Genomic DNA, 15,463 nt, shown 5'->3' with positions numbered 1-15,463 from the left:
TTTTCTCTGCCTCGTGATGGCTGGTTGTTGTGTGATGTCCTTAGGTTTGTTAGGTTTAAGTAGTTCTAAGTTCTAGGGGACTGATGACCATAGATGTTAAGTCCCATAGTGCTCAGAGCCATTTGAACCATCCTTTCCTATTCAATTGACGACTTACTACGGTATCCAGTCATATTAACTAGGCCACCTCTCAAAAGCCTGAATAACCACCTTCTTAGCACGGACTACTGCGAGACGTGCAAGAAGAAAAAAAAAATTCAAATGTGTGTGGATTCCTAAGGGACCAAATTGCTTAGGTCATCAGTCCCTAGACTTACACACTACGTAAACTAAATTAAATTAACTTATGCTAAGAACAACACACACACCCATGCCCGAGGGAGGAGTCGAACCTCAGGCGGAAGGGGCCGCGCAGTCCGTGACATGACGCCTCAAACCGCGCAGCCACCCCGCACCGACTCCAGTGCTGCGGCCAACTGAGATAGGTTTCTCGGTTGAGGATAACTGGGCTTAAATCTGTGGAGTCTGATGACTAGAGGACTATAGTAAAATCACTCTGGTGCTTTTCGAACGACGCCCGTACACCGTGAGCTGTGTAGCACGTTGCATTGTCCTGCTAGTAGATGCCATCGTGCAGAGGAGAAACAAGATGCGCGTAGGGGTAAACGTGGTTTCAAACAGTAGATGTACAATTGTGTTGATTCATAGTATTTTCCAGAATTCCACGTAAACGTTCGTCAGAAAATAACGCATTCGTTTGCAGCGTATGGGCTTGGCGACCCCTGGGTTCCTGAGCTGGCGATCCGTTGCCAGTCCCCTGTCACTATAAGCTCTAGGCATGTTTCAGCGACCACCGTGCGGTGCGGAGGTGGAATGTCGTGTGTCACAGGGAGTGAGTATCTTGGCTCGACTGCCCAGATAGCGAGGATGGTACGAAACTCATATATATATATATATATATATATATATATATATATATATATATATATATATATATATATAACTCAGTCACAAGATGTGCTGCGTGCCGATGATATGCGTGACTGTTGAGGTGGAACAGTCGTTATCAGGCAACCTCTGGGAAACCTGCCGCATCGCAGTTGTACAAGACATACCCAGGCAAGCGGGTCTCTCTTTGGGTGGACTTCCTTCCATGACTGCTCGTGGGAACGTCATGAAGCCTAATTTTCATGTTTGTACCCATCCCCGTAGCAATTCTGGTGGCCCGTTGGGCAGTCCAGCTGCGTCATCTCTGATTGTCAACAACAGTAAGCAAAGTAACAGACCACAATCTGAGGTGGATAATGTTTTTGTTGAAATGTAAAGTGTGGACGGTTCTTTCGAAAAACTGTCGCCATTCTATACCCGTAAAGCTCTCAGGGACTTGCAGGGCAACTCAAATCTATCAAGAGGCTACAGAATGATACTCTTCTGCTGCAGGCTATGAAGGCTCCCCAGGTACAGAAGTTGTTTAATGCTAAGCTACTTGGAGAATATCCCATTAACAGTGAGGTGCACACTGGGTTGAATAGTATTGAAGGTGTTGTAACATGCTGGGACATTATGGATATGGATACAAAAGAACTGCAGTAGGAATGGGAAAGTGCGTAGGTGACTGAAGCACAAAACGTTATGAAAAGGGTTGATGGGTAGCTCCAGAAGTCAGCATCATTTATTCTGACATTCAATCTGACGAAGTTGCTAGATTAATTGCACCAGAATTTCTCCGCTTTAAGATAAGACCTTATGTTCCAAATCCATTGCGCTGTTTCAAGTGCCAACGCTTCAGTCATACCACTATTGGCTGTAACAATCGGGCTACATGAGGACGATGTAGTAACACGGTACACAATCAGGGTTCCCAGTGTACCGTGCCACCCAGGTGAATTAATTACTCCATGACCCATCTGATCTGGAATAGGCATTGACCTGTCTTCGCTGAGCGAAAGAAGATTCAGGAAATTAAAATCACCCAACGTATCTAATACTCTGATGCACAGGAGGAATTTAAGGCCACTCAGTCACCAAGTTTCGTCAAGTCTTTTGTCTGATCATTGGAGCAGCCATTTCAGACGGTCATTGTTAGCACTATGACTGTTGAGCAGGGCATATCTACCTGCATCTCCAACTGCAGCTGGTCCTGCAGCCCAGTCATCCTATCACTGAAACATTGAATGGTGCTGAACATAGTGTCAGTGTAGGCAGCAAACTCTCATGGTAGACATCAAAAGGGATCCAGCAGACTGTTTCCGTTCTATCAGCCAAAATCCAAGCTGGAAATGAAGGCCAAATGGTCAAAACGGTCCACTCTGAAGCCACTGGACCATGCGACGTTGAAGGTACCAGTGAGTCTCTCAAGTGACCCGCCCGCCCCCTCCCCCCTTTCGTTGCCGTATCGCGACCACGCTACCACGACGGAACGAGAAGGGGAAAGCCAGAGTGAAACCTCATCGTTAAAATGGCTTCGACACTGGAGTGGAACATAAACACATGTGGAGGAACTGAAACCACTTTCACAGGAAATCCCCTGTGCGTTTTAAAGCGTCTGATGGATTAGGGGCTACACACTCTAATATAAGGATGACCTAACTGGCGAAAGGGCCAAGGGAGGGGTCGCTTTGTTTGTCAATAAAGCACACCACTCCTATCCTCTCTCCTAGCTCCTGACATGCTAGCGGTTGCAGCTGAGGTTCATGTACGTCAGAGGATCACTGTTTCTCGCTATATTTACCTCCACATTATTGCGATTGACTCTGGGGGCCTAACAGGTCTTACAGAACAACTCCCCCGACCATTTCTCCTACTGGGAGACTTCAATGCCCATCATACTTTACGGGGTTCGATCTCTTATTGTCCTCAGGATCCGGTATTGGAGGACCTCATGACGTCTCAGGAGCTGTGCGTCCTCAACTCAGGCACTCCAACTCATTTCTGTACTGCTAATGGATCATTCTCAGCCATCAACATCGCTTTCTGCTCTCCAGCCTTTGTGGACTCTGCTTAGTGGGAAATCACTGACTAACTCCATTGCAGTGACAACTTCCCACTGCTTATTCACCCACTAGATGGAGCGCTCGCTGAAAGGATGCAGTCACAATCGTTGATCACCAGAGCCAACTGGACAATGTTCAGCCCGCTGACTATGTCTGAATGCTGCAACAACATCCAGGAATAGGTGGACCACATCATACCATTCCGCTGGCCTCTCCATCCCAAACTCTTCTCTTCATCACCGTAAGAGACCCTCTGTGACTCGGTGAACTGATGAGTACTGTGCAGTCATTCGGGTCAGGCGTACAGCCCTGTGACGATTTAAGAGCCGTCCAACGGCGGAAAACCTCGCAGCCTCTCGATCAGCGAGGTCAAAGGCTTGACGCATCATCAAGGACAGCAAGGAAAGGTCATGAAGTACGTTTCTGGACTCTGTCAACTATTCCACCTGTTCTACTGCAGGATGGGAAGCCATCAGGAGGATTTCCAGTAAAGGCAGTCGGTTACCTATAGTAGCCTCGTTAACTCAAGGGTGCCCCAAAAGAAAACCTGGAGACATTGCACAGACAATGGCAGACAACTCGCGCTGACTGCTGCCACTGTTAGTCAGGATCCAGCGTTCCGTTGTTACTGAGCCACCATGGAAAGGGGTGGGTTGGACTTCAGGTCTAACAATTCAGAGTCCTATAACTGCGCATTCTCCGTGTGGGAGTTAGATTTGGCACTGTCTGCGGCTTGTGATACTTCGTCCGATCACGACCAAATCCGATTCAGCATTCTTCGATATTTGTCAGCAGGATCAAAAGAACCCTCCTCTAATCTTTTACATAGCAGACCGGCAACTTTTCCAATTCGTGGAGCGAAGTAATTCTGATATCCCTCCTTAAACCAGGAAAGAACCGCACAAGAGCCAATAGTTACCGGAGCGTCGCCTTAACCAAAATGGTTCAAATGGCTCTGAGCACTATGGGACTTAACATCTGAGGTCATGAGTCCCCTAGAACTTAGAACTACTTAAACCTAACTAACCTAAGGACATCACACACATCCATGCCCGAGGCAGGATTCGAACCTGCGACCGTAGCGGTCGCGCGGCTCCAGACTGAAGCGCCTTTAACCGCGTGGCCACACTGGCCGGCCGCCTTAACCAGCTGTGTGGCAAGGACCTTGGAGCGAATGGTTAACCGTCGCCTGGTTTGAGTGTTGGAGACCAGTCAGCTGCTAAGTCGCTCTCAGTGTGCATTCAGGAGATTTCGATCCACTGTCGGCAACCTGACCTTTCTAGAGGCGGCTATTCAGCGGGCTCTCCTACGTAAACTGCATTGTGCAAGTACAAAAAAAAAATGGCTCTGAGCACTATGGGATTCAACATCTTAGGTCATAAGTCCCCTAGAACTTAGAACTACTTAAACCTAGCTAACCTAAGGACATCACACACATCCATGCCCGAGGCAGGATTCGAACCTGCGACCGTAGCGGTCTCGCGGTTCCAGACTGCAGCGCCTAGAACCGCACGGCCACTTCGGCCGGCCTGTGCAGGTACATCTTTTGATATCAGTAACGCACACGATACTAGTTGGAGACACCTTGTTCTAGGTCAGCTGCACCAATGGGGCTTCGGTGGTCATATCTCCATCCTTATTCGGTCCTTTTTATCAAAGCGCTTTTTCGGTACCGAGTTGGTGACATGCTGTGGAATATTTCCGAACAGGAAAATGGTGTTCCCCAGGACAGTGCTTTAAATTTTACCCTCTTTGCCAGAGCGATAAACAGTATCACGTCTACTGTAAGGAGTCCTGTACAGTGCTCCTTACTTGTGGCCGATTTTGTGCCCTGTTCTTCCTCCAGTATTGCCACGGCAACTCGTCAGCTGCAACTTACATTGAAGAGGCTGGAGGAGTAGGCTACAAGGACTGGGTCTGTGTTCTGTGCGGAAAAGGTTGTGTGTGTTCATTTCAATAGTAGTAGTCGTCGGATTTTTAATTTACCTGCGTATTTGGGACACCGTTCTGCGATTTAAGCCAACGACCTTGCCGCAGTGGTAACACAGGTTCCCGTCAGATCACCGAAGTTAAGCGCTGTCGGGCTAGGCTAGCACTTGGATGGGTGACCATCCGGTCTGCCGAGCGCTGTCGGCAAGTGTGATGCACTCAGCCCTTATGAGGCAAACTGAGGAGCTACTTGATTGAGAAGTAGCGGCTCCGGTCTCGGAAACTGACATACGGCCGGGAGAGCGGTGTGCTGACCACATGCCCCTCCATATCCGCATCCAGTGACGCATGTGGGCTGAGGATGACACGACGGCCGGTCGGTAGCGTTGGACCTTCATGGCCTGTTCTGCAGGAGTTTAGTTTTTAGTTTAGTTCTGCCATTTAAAGACTCTGGGCGGGATTTGGGCCTTTTTATTCTTACTCCAAGCTTCACAAGGCATTGCAGATTTTGAAGAGTCTTATATAGCCTCCACTCGTTTTGCAGTTACCTGCTTTCTTGGAGTGGTTATTGCCATTGACATAGGCGGTGGTCACATCAATTTGACTAGACTGTTTATGTAACGTATTCATGTCATTATATTTGTGTATAGAAGTTAGTTTGATCTGTATTTTAGTTTCCTAATATTTTACTGCCTCCTTTCTTCTGTTGAAATAGATAATATGTGAATGACCTACTGCTAAGTCGAAACCGGTCGTGATGTTATTTGTGTGATGTGAGACTATGAAGCACAGCGAATGTAATTCCAAACACTTTTAATCTGTTACAAATGCTCATTGCAGCTTATACACCGCTAAGTGTGGAGAAATGTCATCTTGACCTTGTCACCCATGTACCCCACTGAATAACTATAGAGGTAAAGGTGGATAAATGGGCCCCCACTTTGTTTTTTTTATATAACACCTTTTATTTTTAGTATAATCACCTGAAATTAACATAAAACATTTCTCTAGTATGTCCTGCAAATAGTTACGACATGTTTTGGTTCAACTTTTTAATATTTAAAACAAAATTTTATTTTTCCTGATAGTCTGCATTTTGTTGCATCAAGAATTTGTGCTGATAATATGGGCCCCAAGGTAGTTTGAAATAAAAAGAAACAAAAATTAGAAAAAATAACTTTATTTAATTTTTGTGTATTATGAAAGAAAGATTCACTCTGAACATTGTTAATCAGTCTACTGGTGGGATGATTTTCACAGCCTATGCCTAGTCTATTCACAATAGTCACACACATAAGCATCTTTTTACACGTTACAAGTGATCCCCTTTCAGCTGCAGATAATGCACCAACTTGCCTTTTTCCCCTCAGGCCGATGACACGAGAAATTTTTCTTTGAACGACACTAAGACCTGAATCGTCTGCCAGCCGGGGTGGTCGAGCGGTTCTAGGCCCTACAGTCTGGAACCGCGCGACCGCTACGGTCGCAGGTTCGAAACCTGCCTCGGGCATGGATGTGTGTGATGTCCTTAGGTTAGTTAGGTTTAAGTAGTTCTAAGTTCTAGGGGACTGATGACCTCAGCAGTTAAGTCCCATAGTGCTCAGAGCCATTTTTTGACTCGTCTACATTAAAAACTCTGGCGGCAGGATATTTGTAGTTACTGAACGCATCTTCAGGTAAACTGAAGAAATTGTCGACAGCTTGTCTATTAAACCCATTAGCACATGAAATCGAAGTTGCGGATGGCTTCAAAATAGACAGAATATTTTTGTGCCGTGACATAAAATAGTCAAACCAAGTTCGACCAGAAACTTCGCCCTTTACAAATGGATGAGGGATTTTATTTCTTATACAAAGCGGGTAGGCCATGCGCCTGACGTCATTTCTGGTAAGGCTCTAGAATTTGGATTCCATAATGAGAAGATATTTAACCAGTTCGTCCTCAAGTCCCTGTGGTAAAACCGGTGGACGGCCCAGTTTAATATTAACTATTTCTTCGACTGCTTTATCGTTTCGTGAAAGCCTTTAGAGTGTAGAACGATGGACAGAGTACACTTTAACCGCTTTTTTCAACCCCATTTTTTTCTCTTTAATAGCTACAATAGCATTTGACATATTTGCTTTGTCCCACGATTGCCGTTTCGATTTTTTTGGTGGTACAAGTTGTCTTCGAGGCATCTGAAACATAAAGAGTAGCAATATTTGTAAATGGTCCCATAAAATCTGATTGATTTTACGGGGCCTATAATACTAGCAGCAAAAGGGGCCCATATATCCACCCTCACCGTCTTGGGAAAAACGATTTTGCCTAGGGTTAGTTTGGTTCGCAACCGACATTAATTAATGTAAAACGGCATCCCAACAACAAGCCAAATACGTACATTACCTTAGTTTTAGTAATAACATGTTAGAAATTTGAGTTTTATTCAAATAAACACTAACCTTTCAAACTTTTGATGACAGCGAAAAAATTCACAGCACAACTACTCACAAACCATGACAGCTATTACGTCTGCACACACTACAGTGAAGTTTGGCAACTAGTTCTAGTAGCTCATGTGCTTTCCGCTAGAATTCGTTTCCTGTACTTCCAAACATGTAGGGGGCCCATAATACCAGCAGGGGCCCATTTTTCCACCTTTGCCTCTATTCTTTTTTCCAGCAAGAAATCACTAATATTACTAGTATTTGTAGAGGTTCGGTCTATCTTGTCGTTGTAAATATTTATCGAATGACAATTCCGTCTGAGTGGTAACATTTTGCAGATACTGTTCGTCACACGCGTGCCTCAAGTCTGCACTGTATTTTGTAATGCGGAAGCAATTGTCCCGTAGGAGACCGAGTACATTCTGGTGTGAAATAACGGTGGGGGCCGTGGAACAGACGTTTCCTCTGAAGAGACGTGTCTTTGGCAGCGGACGTCGAACTCACACTGCCCAGATCGGACTACAGAGTCTTCCCGAACATGAGTCCAGGTCTTGAGTACAGTGCCTAAGGGCGTGCAATCATAATAGAAACAGGGTCACTACTTATATTAACAGAAAGTATGCCAAAATGTCTAACATGAAGGGCCAAGTCAGTGAGAGACTGCAGTTTTCTTCGTGGCCAAAAATCGACAAGTGAATACTGGCTAGCTGCTACGATTGTTCAGGAGACAGCAGCGAACACGTCGCTCTCTCTCCTCGCCTGATAACTGAATCTAATAATGCTGTAACAGCGCCCGCAGGAACAGCCATTCGGCCGTCATCTGCTGGCGTTCGAATCTCATTAATATTTGCTAGTATCGCTACCGCCTGTTGCGGGCCGCGTGTTTGTTACAGTTTGAATCCAGTATGAATATTTACACACAGTAGAGGCAGGGCCGATGCGCCATTAGCTAGGCTCGTAAATTAAGGAGTGGGACACGAAGGGGAAATAAATGGGCTCGCTGGGAAAGGAGTTTAATTTCCTTTGTCATGCGAACACATTGGGGTTAGCTGTTCGATAGATTCCGTCCTGTGAATAATCTGTCATGTCAGTGCGGGGGATTACTCGAAGTCACCTGTAAAAATGTGAAAACATATCACATCTGGCGTGATATTCAATGAAATTTTTAGCGATTCAGCTTTAAAAAAAAGCAACTTTCTCTATTACAGAAGTATAGTTTACCTAACTGTAATGCTTAGAATGTAACAGTTTCAGCTGAGTAAATAACGGTTATTGTCGAACACAGATTCTCGGAACCAATTATTAAGTTTCAGTTCCCTGAAAAGTAATAGAACGTCCACGCAGCAACTCATAGGTTGATGTTCAGGAGAGAGGAACATATCTTTTCTACATCTCTTGACTAAAAATATTTCACGCACTTAGTCAAACAATTATAAACGCATACAATTTGACTTGATAGCAGAAAGACAACCAGTCCACGCGAAAAACATGGTAAAACAGCTATGATACAACCACTCTTATGCTCACTTCAGCTTTGAGAAATGTACTGATTATCACTTGTTCTTACAAAATGCACACATGTTATCGCAGTGATAACTTACGAAAAGAGAATCCCGAAATGTTTTTGACATTATTTATTGACTTATTGCTGCTAACTAACTGAACCTGCTGTCTAGTTACCTCATGTTAATTTATAATACAAATTGTCACTGTACAAATATTAAGGCATGCATTCACACAATCATTCTACGGTGTCGAATAATAAATTTGCTACAGCTAGGATAACGTATCATAAGAACACATCACCACAACAGCTTTAGGTGTAACAGAGCTAATTGTTGTGTGTTTGTACCCGCAAACGATTCTGCTGTGACAATTCTAGGTCATGTATTACAAAGTGCAGGTGACTTTAACCTACCGAGTATAGACTAGGAAGTGTATGGATTATTTGCAGTAATACGAAGTACTTGTGAACAGGTTTTCTGAAAACTGTCTTGAGCAGCTATTTCGGCAGCCCAAACTCATTGGAAACATCTTACAAGGGAACCTCCCCATCGCACCCCCCTCAGATTTAGTTATACGTTGGCACAGTGGATAGGCCTTGAAAAACTGAACACAGATCAATCGAGAAAACAGGAAGAAGTTGTGTGCAACTATGAAAAAAATAAGCAAAATATACAAACTGAGTAGTCCATGCGGAGGATATGCAACATCAACCAGAGTATGAGCTTAGGAGCGCTGTGGTTCCGTGGTTAGCGTGAGCACCTGCGGAATGAAAGGTCATTGGTTCAAGTCTACCCTCGAGTGAAAATTTTAATTTTTTATTTTCAGACAATTATCAAAGTTCAGGCACTCACACATAATCAACTTCGCTCTCAAAAATTCCAGGACATGTTCAGATTTGCTTGGACATATGCAGGATTTGACGGTCTACACACGGAAAAATTTGAAAACGTTAAAAACATATGTTTTGATAGAGCACAGGCAAAACTGTGCCACTGTGAAACTGTTGCATTCATTTGTTGCAGGTTATGTGACAAACTCTTATCTTTTCATCACTTTTTTGGAAGTGATTATCACATCCACAAGAAAACCTAAATCGGGCAAGGTAGAAGAATCTTTTTATCCGTTCGCCAAGTGTACAAGTTAGGTGGGACGACAACATATTCCTGTCATGTGAAGCACATGCCGTCACCAGTGTCGTATAGAATATATCAGACGTGTTTTCATGTGGAGGAATCGGTTGACCTATGACCTTGCAATCAAATGTTTTCGGTTCCCATTGGAGAGGCACGTCCTTTCGTCTACTAATCGCACGGTTTTGCAGTGCGGTCGCAAAACACAGACACTAAACTTATTACAGCGAACAGAGACGTCAATGAACGAACGGACAGATCATAACTTTGCGAAAATAAAGAAATTAAAATTTTCACTCGAAGGAAGACTTTTTTTTTTATTTGCATGTGTTTTTGTAAGATTCACTAATATCATGAAATTATGGGAACACATCGGCGAAAAAGAAAAGAAATATAAATTCTGGTTAAAGAAAAAGAAAGGAAAAAGGAAAAGCAAAAAGAAATAAAATCCGCGCAATCTGCGACGCGCTCTCCCATCCGCGGAGGTCAGAAGTAGAATAGATCGTAGGCGGTTGAAACTCAGACACCGCCAGGGGAGGAGCCAGGCACCCCCCAACTCAGTGGAGGTCGAACAAAGACCGCTCGAAGATAGTTAGCAAATAATGTTCGGTATCGTGGCGAGTTTTCGAGAGCTGCATGGGCTGTTCGTAAATAGGTCCAAAAGTCGAGGCGGGATTTAGGTCCCTCATGAAAGAGATAAGCGACCGCCCATCCTTTGACCCACGTAATAGCATGACATTTGGCGGCGGGAAAATGTCGGTCCTCCGGGTATAGAAACATTCGAGGTTCGATTGTGTCGGGTGGCACCCGGAGATAGCAGGCAATGATTTGCTGCACGAAGCGCCATACATCTTGCGACGAGGCGCATGTCAGACGGTGTTCATCAGTGTCCAGTTGCTGGCAAAGGAGACAAAGAGGGGATTCTGACAAGCCAATGTTGTGCAGGCGCTGCTTCGTGGCAAATTTCCTGTTGACTATGTGATACCACAGTGCCCGGACGTTCGTAGGGAGGAAGGGCTGGTGGACGGTAGTCCACACTATGGGCCACTGGATGGAGGGATGTTTGGTCTCCATCACATTCCGGGGAACACAGCGCAGCAACAGGCTGTAAAAATCCTTAGTCCTAGGTGGGCGTGTATCTGGGAGACTGGTATGTATGTAACTGTAGTCGACGAAAAAGGTCGAAATATGGGACAAATAAGGCACGATATGGCCGACAGACACCGGTGGTGAGGTGGAAGCAGGTAGGAGGACCTCAAGCAGGCTGCGTGTTAGAGATGTACCCTGGCCCATCCACTGTTTTCTCATGGTACTCATGTACAAGGCTGCAGCTCGCATACGGACATTGACGAGCCCGACGCCACCATACCGTGAGGGCAGGGTAAGTGTCTCATAACGGACTTTAAACATCGAACCAGCCGTGAGATAATAGCCAAAAGCCGCCTGAAGGTTGCGCCCAATTGCAGTTGGCAGAGGGAGAACTTGCGCGATGTGAACCAATTTTGATGCCACATAAAGATTAATAAACTCAACCCGTTGAAGTGTGTCCTGGCGGCGCAAGAGGCTCTGGCGGACGTCGTTGCGGATGACGTGTAACAGGCGACGGAAATTCGTTGCCGCTGTGCGTGTTACCGTGGGGGTAAAGGTAATGCCCAAGTACCGGAAAGTCCGCACAAGCGGCAGAGGTGCAACTTCACCCTCCTGGAGGCCTCGTCCAATGTGCATTGCAGAAGATTTGGTGACATTCATGGCACTGCCAGTGACAGCCCCATAACGGGTAATCAATTCGAGGACTTCCCGAATCTCAGAGCCGGAGCGAATGAGGAGGAGGAGGTCATCAGCATATGCCCGACAGCGAAAAGTGTGTTGGCGTAGGGTGAGGCCAGAGAGCTTGGTCGTCAAGCCACCAAGAAGGGGCTCAAGGGCAATGGCATACAGGAGGGTAGAGAGGGGGCACCCCTGCCGTATCGAACGGCAGATAGGTACCGGCCCTGCTAAACGTCCATTGACTTGGACACGTGAACTGGCACTGTCGTAAAGACGCCGGATGACGTCGAGAAACGGAGGGGGGATGCCCATTCGGGCTGCCACCGAAAACAGGAAACGATGACGCACTTTATCGAAGGCGCTGTCGAAGTCTATAGCGACAACCGCTGCCCGGAGTCTGCAGGCCGCCGCTATCGCAATTAAGTCGCGGCATTCCCCTGTGGCAGTCTGTATGTTAACCTGTCCGCCAGGCGTCGTTTGCTCTGGCGAGAGGATATGAGGGAGTGTAGTTCGGAGCCGCATTGCCAGTAAGCGCGCGAAAATCTTGTAATCGGCATTGAGTAGGGTGAGCGGTCTGTAACTCGTGACCATCGAACCTCGGGCTGGTTTGTGGACCGGTATAATGATGCCCTCAGCAAAGGCGGGTGGGATTGCTTGGTCAGATGTCATCAGTTCTTGGTACATAGTCGTCCACCGTGGTGCCATGAGGTCCCGAAAGGTACGGTAAAACTCAATCGGTAAGCCGTCAAAGCCGGGCGATCTGTTGACTGCACCCTTGGCGATGGCATGGTTGACTTCGTCTAGCGTGACCGGCACTGTCAAAGCATCCGCCTCCGTGTGGGGGAGGGTGCGCGTGACGTAATGCAAAATGGAGTCGTCTGCTGCAGTTCCAGCGTCTTCATCACTATAAGTACGACGGCAGTGCTCGACGAATGCGTGGACAATGTCATTCTGAGTGGTCACCTGCGTTCCATGAGGCGTGGTCAGAGTGCTGATGATCTGCCGACGACGCCTTCGTTTGTCGGACACTATATCATGCATGGATGGAATTTCTAAATCCGCGTGATCGTGGCGCCGCGTCCTTATCACGACCCCTTGCAGTTTCCGGCGTGCCAGCGCAATTATCTTCGCCTTAGTTCGTTGCCGTTCCAACTGGTTGTCCGGGGTTGGCGGTTGAGCATCCAGATCTCGGAGAATCGCGTAATAGAAGTCAACAGTGGTGCGATGCCAGTCGGCCATGTCCTTCCCGTATCTCATCAGTGTCCTCCGGATCGCCGGCTTGGCACAATCCAACCACCACGTCAATGTCGAGTGGTAGCGGGGAAGGCGTCGTTCGCAGGCTGTCCACGTTTCAGTGACTTGTTGGCGACACGCCAGGTCATGCAAGTGTGAGGTACTGAGTTTCCATGGCGCACGGCTGCGCCATACTGATTGCGGCGGAAGGAGGACCGTACAGATGTAAGCGCAATGGTCGGAAAACGCCAGCGGCCATCGTTCGGCGCCCCGTATCGCAGATCTAAGAGTTTGTGAGACATATATCCTGTCTAGTCGACTTGCGGAATGACTGGTAAGAAAGGTATGGCCAGAAAGGTCGCCGTGTTGAACTTCCCAGGTATCGTGAAGCAGGAGGTCTCGCACCACTATACGTAGCTCCTGGCATGTAGTATAGTGGGGAATCTGATCTTTAGGATGCAGAACGCAGTTAAAATCACCTCCTAGTAGGCAATGGTCATACCGCCCTAAAAACAGGGGAGCGATTTCCTCGGTATAAAACTGGGCTCTTTCATGCCGTCGGTCGGTGCCTGAGGGATCGTAGACATTAATGATGCGTGTCCCCATGGCAGTGAGTGCCATGCCCCGAGCTGATGGAAGGAAGGCGACATCGGTCACAGAAATCCCGTGGCGGACGTAGATGGCCACCCCGCGGCCCATAGGATCACTCGCGGAGGCGTGGGCGGTATAGCCATTGATATCCGGGAGACTAGCCAAGTGAACTTCCTGCAGAAGGGCGAAATCAATATCCGAAGCCCAGAACATCTCCTGCATAAGGCGGATTTTCACCCTGGAACGGATGTTGTTGGTGTTGATGGTTGCTATCCGGTAGGCCTGGTGTCGGATTGCTGGAGGCTGGTCCACTCCTCTGTCCGCGCAAGGGTGTGGGCGTCGCAGCGGAGCATTATCCCGCTGGCCCGCAGGGGAGTCTGGGGAGAGTATGATTAGTGGTGTGGCCGTGACGGCGCAGGGTCCCGTAACGGGTCCTGCTCCTTGACCTCCTCCTCGTGCCACGCCGTGGAAGCGGAAACTGGTGTATCGTCCATTGTGTCTGCAGAAGATGTTGTAATTGTGCGTGGTGTAGTATCGCCTGTGTTACGTTCATGATTTAGTTCAGCGTCAGCACGGGGCGCAGGCACACCGATAGATGTCTCCGCGCTCATAACGTCTTCGTCAGCAGTAGCGGGTTCTGAGGCCTCGTGCTGGTCGACGGTTACGTCCTCCTCGACTTGTAACGTCTCCTCTTGGCCGGAAACGGTGCGACGTCTTCGCTTGCGACGTTTCGGGGAACGTTGTTTCCTTGTGCGGCCCTCCGTGTCAGACGACGCAAGGGAGTCGCGTCGTTCTGGCAGAAAGGCCGCTGTAGGAACGATGAGCGAGTCGATCTCCATCGTGTTTTCGAGGCCAGGGTCAGCGTCTGGTTGCGCCGGCATCTTCGGAGCGGCGTCGAAGGCCGGCCGAGGCGGCGGGTCGTCCGAGGCGCTCTCCGTCGGTGTCGGGTCGGGCTCGTCGGTGGCGTCGTTTGTGGTGACCGGGCGACGTTGCAAAGCGGTAGGAGAAGCTAGAGCAGCGGCATAGGTCACCGGTAGCACCGTAGGTTGCGACGTGGGTGGTTCTTCGGCAGCTGGAAGTTGCGTAATACGCCGTTGTAGGCATTCGGATCTAAGGTGGCCTTCTTTACCGCACCCGGAACAGGTCCGAGGCTGGCCGTCGTATATAATTATTGCACGGCATCCGCCAATCTGTAAATAGGACGGGACGTGGCTTCGGAGATCTATGGTGACCTGTCGGACCCCGTTTAGGACAGGATACGTCCGAAACTGTGTCCACTTCTCCGCAGTGTGGCCATGGACTGTGCCGTATGGGCGTAGTGCCGCGACGACTTCCTCAGCAGGAAGTTCGAATGGCAGTTCGAAAATGCGTATCGTTCGCATACCTAAGCCTGCGTGGTCGACGGTTACCTGCCCCACATTGCCATCAGCGTGACAGAAGCGGAGCCCCTGTTTGGTCTCACGTAGTATGCGTTCGCACGCCGCGTCGTTAATGATTTTCACATAGACCGTGCTGCTCACGATGGACAAATGTATGCCGATAATATCGGTCGCCGGGATCTTCACTTCCTCTCGCAGAAAACGCTCCACATCGAGTGCTTTGGGTCGGGCATAATCTTTGCAGAAAGTAAATCGGAGTGTTGATTTACGGTAACGGTTCGCCATGGATCGTACAAGGTAAGCTGGCACTTAAGCAACGGCCGTCAGAAAGTAAACAAGGCGAGCTCGCGCGCCGCACGAAGTCAACACGTACGCGTCCGCTCTGTTGCCCTGCCGAAGGCAGACTGACTTGAACCAAGGACTTCTCGTTCCCCAGGAGCTCACGCTAACCACGGGACCACGGCACTCCTGAGCTCACATTCTCCTTGATGTTGCCTATCTTGCGCAT

The 15,463-nt window shown here is 48.0% G+C and overlaps 1 protein-coding gene and 1 pseudogene across 1 annotated transcript in view; both read left to right on the top strand.

Moving 5' to 3' along the window:
- Positions 1-15,463, top strand: part of LOC126192695 (sodium/calcium exchanger 3) — a 244,711-nt gene that overhangs the window by 210,569 nt on the left and 18,679 nt on the right. The gene's annotated exons all lie outside the window — the stretch shown is intronic.
- On the top strand, positions 5,012-5,129 carry LOC126203390 (5S ribosomal RNA; annotated as a pseudogene).

Source organism: Schistocerca nitens, chromosome 1 (genome assembly GCF_023898315.1).
Source record: "Schistocerca nitens isolate TAMUIC-IGC-003100 chromosome 1, iqSchNite1.1, whole genome shotgun sequence".
Classification (NCBI taxonomy): Eukaryota; Metazoa; Arthropoda; class Insecta; order Orthoptera; family Acrididae; genus Schistocerca; species Schistocerca nitens.
This window is presented reverse-complemented; position numbering and strand designations above follow the sequence as displayed.